The sequence below is a fragment of the Cucurbita moschata genome, unplaced genomic scaffold, assembly GCF_002738365.1.
Source record: "Cucurbita moschata cultivar Rifu unplaced genomic scaffold, Cmos_1.0 Cmo_Scf00142, whole genome shotgun sequence".
Taxonomy (NCBI): Eukaryota; Viridiplantae; Streptophyta; class Magnoliopsida; order Cucurbitales; family Cucurbitaceae; genus Cucurbita; species Cucurbita moschata.
In genome coordinates, this window is record NW_019268658.1 from 20,007 (window position 1) to 30,567 (window position 10,561).

The following is a 10,561-nucleotide window of genomic DNA, read 5'->3' on the forward strand; positions in this document are numbered from 1 at the left end:
GTATGCGCTAATGCTAGCACTATTTTATGGTTCAAGCATGGTGTACAACAATGCCTCGAGAAAAGAATTGGGGTTGCGTGTTGGTGTTAATGGAGAAATGATTGTATATGGCTCCTAATAGCTTAAGAAATATGAGCGTAACTACCTAACCCTCGATTTGGAGTTAGCAACTGTGGTGTTCCCGTTAAAAATATGGTGACGTTACTTGTATGGTGAAAAGGTACAAACCTCAACCCAGACCAACCTGTATAGTAATCATGGAACATTTTGGGGGAATCATGAGATAACCCAGACCAACCTCAACCCTCAAGTATCTTATTAAGGTAGAAAGAGTTGAACATGGGACGAAGGAGATAGTTGGAGTTTGTGAAGGATTATGTTACAAAGATCCTTTGTCATCCATGTAAAGCTAACATAGTGGCCGATATGTTGAGTAGAAAGACAGCTCACTCTTCTGGTATGTCTTTTTTTGTTCTCTAAATCTTCAAAAATTTCACTAGATGGTCATAATTCAAGTCATTTTAGGATTAGTATGGTGTAAAATAGTCAAAAGATCACCTTCCACACACCTTCACGCGCCCCATGCGTGGCTGGAAAGGCTTCTAGGCATGATTCCACTCGCAACGGGCTCACGTGCAAATACCACGGCCAGTCGCTATTGACCCTCAATTTAAGAATAATTCAACTTAAACTCCCCAAAACAATTTCACTACTTAACACCCACCCCACTCACGACACGAGTGTTCTTGGCTTCGAGTCCAGGCGACGTAAGGCATTAGTATTTTCTTATTTTTTCTTGGTGTGGCATGTGTCCTCCAAAAGCACACCTTCAAGTCTCGCAAAATGTTGCCTCATCGATTTTCCTTCAATTATCGTAGGGTCGGCGCATGTCCTTCCACCTCCATGAGCGCGCTTAGATTTAATCCACCTCTCCACAACGGTATCAGAGCCATGCCCTAAACTTGATCGTACCAATAGATTGGTAAATCCTCAAATGGTAAATCCTCAAATGTCGAACAAAGAACTCCAAAAGAAAAGGAGCCGAGCCTCCTTGAAGACATAGTAAAAAAGAACTAAGACTCCAAAAGAAAAAGAAGTCGAGCCTCGATTAAGGGGAGGCGTACTTTGCTCGAGGGGAGGTGTGCCTCCTTGAAGACATAGTAAAAAAGAACTAAGACTCCAAAAGAAAAAGAAGTCGAGCCTCGATTAAGGGGAGGCGTACTTTGCTCGAGTGGAGGTGTTGGATGATGAAAGTAAATACAGACGGTTGATTGGCAGATTAATATATTTGGCCGTTACTAGGCCTGACATAGTTTATTCAGTTCGTATGCTTAGTCAATTTGTGCATGAACCAAGAAAACCACATTGGGAGGCAGCTCTTCGGGTTCTGAGATACATCAAAGGTACTCCTCGTCAAGGACTCCTCCTACCATCTGAAAACAATTTAAGATTACAAGCATATTGCGATTCTGACTGGGGTGGTTGTCGAACTCCAGACGGTCTATTTCTGGGTTCTGCATTTTCCTCGGAAATTCAATTATTTCTTGGAAGTCTTAACTAATATGTTCAGATCATCCGCAGAAGCCTAGTATCGAGCTATGACAAATACTTGTTTACAGTTAACTTGGTTAAGATACATTATTCAAGACTTGAATGTTCCACTGTCCGAACCAGCATTATTGGTTAAGATACATTCAATTATTTCAAGGGTGTGATTGACATACACTCTCCAACTTGAGGGGAGTATTAAGATATGATATTTGGAAAATATATTTTAATAATTAGTTATGGAGCAGATATCCATGGATACCTACCAGGACGAGGATACCATAAGAGCCTACGAGTAGATTGCTTATCGAGTTTTTTTTTATAGTTACCCATTTTCCTTCTTTTCCCCTTTTCCTTCTTTTTTTTTTTCTTTTTTTTTTTTTTTTTTTTTTTTTTTTTTTCACATGTCTTGTAGGTTGGAATTGAGGTGGGGAGCATTTGAAAGTTGTTTGGTCACACGCGGTCATTTTGAAGTGTTAGCTCATCTTCCTATTTGGTGTCTTTTGTATTTCCTTCTATAATTGTATTCCAATGGTAATGAGGGAGAAAGCTTAGTCACAATCTATTTTCTCTCATTAAGTTTCATGAATTAGAAAATAATAAACCTTCAAATTAATTGTCTAGTATATCTAATATAGCAACTTGTTGTTCAATTAAGCTCACTATGACGAGGCTTATCCCATTCATGACTATGATTATGATTCATTTAACTCTCAAATTAAATGGTTAGCTATTTATTGGTTTCACCTTGAACTACCTTATTAACTGTAACAGCCTAGATCCGTCCGTAGCATATATTGCCCTCTTTGGACTTTCTCTCTCGAGCTTCCTCTCAAGATTTTTAAAAAGCGTCTTTCACATGATGAAGGGTGTTTCGTTCTCCTCCCCAATCAATATGGGATCTCGCAACTCTTCCTTCAGTCTCAATCGTGGGTGCAATGTTGGATCAGTCAAACTTAACTCATTCACATACATGACGTAACGGAAGCCGAGTTCAATTCTCCTCCCATTGACAGAGTCGATGAAGAAAGAATCCCAAATAATGACGTAGCGGAAGCCGAGTTCAATTCTCCTCTTTCAGATTGCATGTAGCTGAGATCTATGAAAAGAGTCTTTAAGTAGATAAAAGTGAAAAAGAAGATAAAAGAGAGAGAGATATCGCTAGAAGGAGGGCTTGAACCTCCGACCTTGTGGTTAACAGCCACACGCTCTAACCAACTGAGCTATTCCAGCTAATCATTCATGGTGCTATTAAAAAGTTATTTTTGTTCGTTTAGGATTCTTAATTCAAGGTCAAAAGCAGCATTGGTAAGCTTCATTAGACACCGAGATTTGAAGTGAAAGATGATGCTGGGATGGCAATTGCAAAACATGGTTCGATAAGAAGAAAAATGAGTAGAGGGCAAGTTCATGGTACAAGAAGTGGAACGAAGAACAACACCTCAAGTGGAGATGGTGGTTGATTTTTGTAATTCGAGTCCATGTAAGTAGAGACGGGTTGAGGGGCTTACAAAGTTGATCTTGTCAAAGGCATGTCGAGGCAATTTATGACGTATTCGTGCTACATAGGATGTTCTCACCTTCAACATAATATAATAAGGCAGAAGTGTTGAAAATTGTTAGCGTCTAACATTAGCTCATTAAAGGAAAGATCATGAGTATATTTGAGAAACACTATTTAAAAAAAAAGAAAAAAAACAGAAAAAACAAAAAGACCAAAAGAAAGTCCGAAGAGCCGATACTCAAAATGAATAATATCATATCATTGTGGAGGTAGATTTTTCCTATCGAGAAGTTCAAGAACCGAAGAGAAGTATGGTTAAAAAATGGTTTAATTGTTTGAGGTTGAGTTGGAAAAATATTACTATAAAATTCTCTAATTTCCTCGTGACATTGACATTGGTTGCCCCTTCGGCAGTGGTTCTTAGAGCTTAATGCTATGTGGCATAGGATTATTATGTGTATGTATACTATATATCTAGTAATCTCCAAGTATATGGCAGAACAAATTTAGTCATATTATACATTGAACATCCATAGTGAAGCAACGAGTCCTATAGGTGCAAAGTGTTGGATGAAAGTCCCACGTCCCCTAATTTAGGGAGTGATCATGAGTTTATTATCAAGGAATACTATCTCCATTGGTTTGAGGTCTTTTGGGGAAGTCCAAAGTAAAACTATGAGAGCTTATGCTCAAAGTGGACAATATCACACCATTGTGGAGAGTCGTGTTCATTCTAACATAGTATCAGAGTCATGCCTTGAACTTAGATATGTCAATAGAATCCTCAAATGTCGAACAAAGGACTCCAAAAGAAAAAGGAGTCGAGGTTCGATTAAGGGGAGGCGCACTTTGTTCGAGGGGAGGTGTTGGATAAAAGTCTCACATCCGCTAGTTTAGAGAATGATCATGGGTTTATAATCAAGGAATACTATCTCCATTGGCTTGAGGCCTTTTGGGGAAGCCCAAAGAAAAACCATGAGAGCTTATGCTCAAAGTGGACAATATCATACCATTGTGGAGAGTTGTGTTCATCCAACACAAAGCATGTCTCGAAGGACAAGCACCCCGACACATGGCCCAAAGCCTATGTGTGTGTCAAACTAGGTTCTTGAACAAATTCTTAGGGCGAGCTGCAACCTATCTAACTTCACCTTCTTACCTTGGTTCTTGCGCAAATTCTTCAAGAATGGATTAAAGCTCGTATTATCATATGTATGAGAATTTGGCACCTACGCATATGTAATCAAACACAGTGAAGGCACTTTAAGAAATCATATGTAAATGGGTTTCAAATTGTAAAACCCAATACAAATCAAGTTCTTTATGAAAGCAAAAAATTTCAATGGGAGGTTCCAAATGTTGTATAAATGCCACGACCAAAATGATGTTCGAGTTTTTGAATTTCGTACCGGTGGCTGCTTCGATATTTTTATTAATTTAGTTTTTATATATATATATATTAATTTTGTCGATTTTGTTTATATTATGGTATATGATTTTTATACAAGTCTGACCTTAGATCAGTTGGTAGAGCGGAGGACTGTAGTGGTTGAAGAATCCCAAAGCCATCCTTAGGTCGGTGGTTCAAATCCGATGGGTCGGAGTTTTTAAAAGTTTAAAATCTATGTACTATTGATATAAGTATTTTGTTAAATGATTATATATTGTGAATATAGATAATTAATTAAATGTCCGTTAGGTTGTCAAACAATATGTAGGTTACAAATGGGTGATCATGTTCAAGAAATAACCTAACCAAAGTGTTTATAAGTGCGTCTCACACTCTCACACTACAAATTCTCTGTTACAAAGTTCTTCCCAATTTACAAAATGACAATGACTCCACCTCTTAAAACAATGTTAGACAAATTTTTATATGAACAAAGCAATACTAATTCTCATACATGAATCAAAGCAACACTAGCATACATAAATAAAGATGATTCAAGTACCAATATGGGAGTGACTCTCGTATGCTCAGCAACAGTAGACAACAATGTTGAACGCCAACAAATAGGTCCACTAGCCATAGTGGATAGATAACCAGTAATTGATCGTTACTTATCAATCTCCACTTGTTTCTTGGAAGCAATTGACATAATATCAACATACAAGATCAAATAGATAAACAAACCACACAATTGTCAAATTGACTATGAGTGTACTTATGCTCCACCTTGAAGTGATCAAAATTCATATACCATTAACGAGGAGATTGTTTCAGCCTATACAAAGATTTCTTCAATCTACACTACTCGAAAACCAACTCACTGTGTCGTATATATTTCTTCTTCCAAATCTCCATGCAAGAAAACAGTTTTTATATCAAGTTAAGCAAGCTGAAGATTAAATTAAGCGACTAAAACCAAAAAAAAATTAAATGGATGGAGATATTCACCATTCTTGAAAGTATGATTTCCCAAAAAAAAATTATGAAAAACAAATAAGCAAGCTTGCAATCAGAAACTTATCTTCGACAATTGATGCTGAGTTTGAGCACGTCTGGTGGTCGATGAGGTTAAGTCTTTCACAATACCACAAATGTCGAAACTTGGCTCTGTTGATACTAATTGTGGTACCCTAATGCCACAACCAAAATGCTCTAATACAAATTGTAGTAGCGGAAGTGGGAGCAAGATCAATCATACTCACACACCCACAAATTGTTGTAGCTTACCATGTCTATTAGTAGTCGTGAAGATATCACCAAAGTCGAGACCACTTCTAATTTCTTGTAGTACAACTCAGTGATGTCAAGCTTGTCTCAATTTCTCTAGTGCCTTATCGCGTGTAGAAATAGTCAGGGATCTCTGAACAAGGTCTTTGTTCCATAAACTCGTCACAAGTGCTATGGACCACACAGGTAAACTCGATAGTTAGTCAAAACACGAGGTTGCTCCCCCACTTCAGTGTGATGTTATGGTCTTGTGGAGGGGTTGCTAGCTAAGCTTTCACAAATGATATTCAGGTCTCACGACGCCATATCGTCGTTCATGTCAGCATGTTTGTTGAGGTTGCTCCTCTTCAACTTAGGATACCAGTGATTCACTTCCTAATCAATATAAGCTGCTAAATAGGAAGATCAAACAAGTTGGTTCACCGCAAAGCTTAGTTAGGTCGTTCAGGTGATTGTGCGACACTAGGTTAGGTGAACAACCAACAAACCTTTATTGGGTTTGTAATACACACGAAAACTGACTTAGGAACATCTAGACCATCCAGAAGCTGAGATAGGTTTAGGAGCATTAGGTGTATGAGCTTTTGCATGAACTTCCTAGAGTCCAGGTTAGGTGTAGAAGCTTATGCATGAATTTCCTAGAGTCCAAATTAAAGCTCATGGTAACTTACTAGGTCATGGATGTCTAAAAGCCTACGGGTAGGCTACTTACCAACTATTTGTATGCTCACGAGATATTACTTTTCTTTCTCAAGTGATTAGCTAATTGGTTGACGTGGGAAGCATTCGGGAGTTATGCGACCACAGAGGAAGGTCATTCTAGAGAGTAAGTTCTTTTGGTATCTTGGCTATAGTTTGTTTGGTATCTCCTACCTTGGTCCCCGATTTTATATTAATACTCAAACAATCCTTTCAAAATAATAAATATATTTTATTTTATCTTTTAAATTTTCAAAATTGTTTTATCGTATTTTTCTTAACACATTCGGGTGATTCAAAAGTCTAGATCATTGGACCAAAACGTTCTTAGAAATTTCCGTGAAGAAAGCTTGGTAAAAAATGACTCCAAGCCATCGAATCTAGTGGTGGAATATTGTTTTCTTTAACTTTCTTTCCAAAACTCTAACCTCTTCTTTTCTCTTTCTTTTTTCTTCTTTGTTTTCTTTATCCTCTCTTTTTTAACGGGCTTCATCATTCCAATGGTTCCATCATAAGACCATGACCAAGACAATCTGCTTGTTATGCACCAGCTTCACATCTCTAACTAGTATCTTCATCGACTTCTCCCATATGAAGAATCCTCTCTAAAGAAAAGTGACTCATGTTCGATAACGTATGAAGAGTCTGGGGTATACTTCTACGGTATAAACATATGGAACACGTTATGCACGGTGACAAGTGTAAGTGGTAGTGCTAATTTGTATGCCACTAGTCCTATATTCTCTAAGATCTCAAAGAGACCTACAAATCTTGTCTTCAACTTGCCCTTCTTCCCAAATTTCAACACCCGTATCATAGGTGCAACTTTGATAAAGACATGATCACCAGTAACAAACTCAAGTTCCTTCCTACGAGTGTCTTCGTAGTACTTTTGCCCGCTTCGTGCCTTCAGTATTCTTTATCTGATTTTTTGCACTGCTGCATTAATAATCTAAACCACCTCCGACTCTAGAAGTTGTTGCTCACCTACCTCTCCCTAGAAGATAGAAGTTTGACACCTACACTCGTATAGAGTCTCTAAGGGGGAATTCTACACAGTCGTATGTAGCTATTATTATAAGCAAACTCCATTAAGTACAAGTGTTCATCCCAACAACCAGCAAAGTCTATAACTAACACAATGCCCTCAACATGTCCTCTAGAATCTAGTTCAACCTCTCAGTTTATCCATGCAAATGTGGATGAAAAGTCGTACTTAACCTCAGTTACATATCCAACATCTTATGTAGACTCTTCTAGAAGTGCGAGGTGAACCTTGTTTCCTGATCTCACGTGATGAAAATTGCAGTACCGTGATGATGGGCTATCTCTTTAACATACAACTGAGTGTACCTGTCCACTTGGTATGTGATTTTTCTAGGAATGATGTGAGTTGTCTTCGTCCACCTATCTACGAATGATCCAAATGATTGTGTAATTCTGCTTGGTGTTTGGCAAATCCAAGATAAAGTCAATAATCACGTCTTCCCACTTCCATAGAGAAACATTAGCAGTTGCCACAACCCCGAAGGTCGCTATCTCGGTTTATTTACCTATTGAAAGGTTAGACATTGACCTACGAACTCAATTATTCTTCATTCCTTGCCACTAGTAAGTAGTTTTTAAGCCCTCGTACATCTTCATACTTTTAGGGTAGAACGTATAACACATATAGTGGGCTTTAGTGATAATATCCTTCCAAATTTCCTCATCCCATGGTATGCATAGGCGGGCTTGCCACAAAAAATTGTCATTTTAAGAGACGTAAACCCCTTTGGCCTATCAGTCTCTTACTATTCCCAGATCTTTTTGAGGTACCACCTAGGCTTGACTATGGCCAAGCGTATCTTAAGCTACTAAAACCCAACGAAAGAGAAAGATACGTGAATAATAATGTAGGTGTATGTGTCTATATATTGCATAACTGGAGAAGTAATATATGATCATAGTTCAGTGAGATGATGCATATAATACTTACATACATAACTTAACTTCAATTCTTTATGAGGCGAAGATATGTACTCATAGTATTTTGATCATATTGATAGTACATTTTATATCATTATATTTCATAAGGCAAAACTGTGGTCATAAAATCATACTAGCCATACTCAACATACATAGAAGTATATACATCACATCAACCTACATTAACATAAAAGTTTAATAACATGTACATAAATATCACGTATTGTTATTCATACAACATACCCAACCATGCTCAAGGCAATCCAATCGTAAATTTACTTACAATTTTAGGCTTAAGTAGGTGCCTTTAAGCTCTCCTTATCTAATCATTCAAAGGTTTAGCTTTGATGTGATCCAATTTCACCCGTCTTCCACGATGTTACTTAACCTAAGTCAATCCTAAACAATGAGAAATAATCTTAATAGGCTAAAATAGTAGTTCATTGACATTTTCGAACTTTAAATAGGTTCAAAATACTTATGATCTAAAATAGGTAAATCAAGCCACAATTGGCAATGTCGAGCAAAGGAGAGTCGGTTGGAGCCACCAAGTTGAGTGCCAAGGGAAATGGCTATTGGATGTTGTACACAAATTATAGCCTAGAGCTGCATGCTTATTGCATATGATAGAGGCAGCTAGGAGCATATAGAGGGATGGGTTGCAGCCATTTAGTTCTGAGCATGCATCTGCGATTTTTTGGGCTTGCTTCGTGGATTAAGGTTCGGTTGAGTGCACTCAGATTGGACCGTCTAAAGAATTCGTGGACATGGGTTGAGGCTGTTAGGTTGAGCATCTGTCTGCATTATGGGTTAATTGAGAGTTGATGTCATAGTGATGCTTGACAAGGGTGTTGCCTCATGTCCATTCTAAACCCTTTTACCTTACTTCAATGTGAGTTAGTTATTTATTATTTTATCATTTTAAATTATGTGTATGTCTACACTTGTCCAAGTTGATTGGTCTCAAAACGTAAATGTACTATAGGGAGATACGAAAGTTGTCAATCCTTCCCGCCCATAATATATGCTATGAATGTTGTTATTGTTCCTTATTGCTTGCAAGCTTATAACGTTACTTTCTCAAATTGAGTTTACGATGTTTTATTTAACTTTCTCTGACCTCGCTTTTTAAAATTTTTTTTTTTAAGAGTGGGGTTAGAGACTTGAGCATAGGTCATCTATATTAATGACAACTTAAGTTATAGTTGCCTTACTTACTCGAGGACAAGAGTAAATGCCGTAACGATCGCGTTGTGTCTTTAAAGAACGTGATTGTGATGGTTGGTATGAGAGTCAATTTTTCTCCTAGTATTCAAATTAACAAACATGTGCGCTATGAAACAGAGCAAGTCCCATGTTGTGTTGGATCAGTATGGCAACCCTAGAGGGGGGTGAATAGGGTTTTAACGATAAAAATGTTTAAAGGTGATTAATTTTTCTAATGATGAAACTTTTTACAAATAAGTAGAAGATGATAATTACTATAACAAAGTAATTGAAGTCAAAACAATAATCAAGTAGAACATGCAATAAATCACAATAATAATTTTGAAATTAAATAGGAAAGAGTTAGAGAAAATGACACCGTAGTTTTATAGTGGTTCGGTCAAACTCGACCTACTCCACTCCCCAAGCGCCTCTTGGGAATTTGAATAAAGAACTTTCTCAACTCTTTCCACGGATCAGAGCCAAACCGCTACACTGCTCTTTTTACGAGTTCAAGAGCAAACTCAATCCTTTCCACGGTGCAGGATCAAACCGATACAAGTATTTGAGTTTGATAATAACACACCACAACTCTCTCAAAGAGTAGATTTACAATTTGGGATACTTACAACTATTTCCTCACAATATAATAATAATCCCTCTCAACAATAAGATGAAGAAAAATAAACTTGTAAGCTTGGAGAGAGCAACAAACAATGGAACTTTGAACAAAACGAGGATTGGAGAATGTAGGTAAGTTGTATATTTTAAAATGTGGGGAAGATGAGTTTATATAGAGGAGAAAAGTGGCAAAATGTAGGATTGAATATTGACCATTGGATTGTGTTAGGAATAATGGAAGGTGGAGATTAAAAGTAAATAAATAAGAAAATTTTCTAAATTCATTTATTTCAAAATTTTAATATAATAGTAATATAATATAATAATAATAAAAAGTT

The 10,561-nt window shown here is 37.2% G+C and overlaps 1 non-coding gene across 1 annotated transcript; it reads right to left on the reverse strand.

Annotated features, from left to right (window-relative positions):
* Positions 1-2,707: 2,707 nt before the first annotated feature.
* TRNAN-GUU lies at positions 2,708-2,781 on the reverse strand. The gene has a single exon. It is a non-coding gene; the product is annotated as a tRNA-Asn (tRNA).
* Between the last annotated feature and the right edge of the window lie 7,780 nt (positions 2,782-10,561).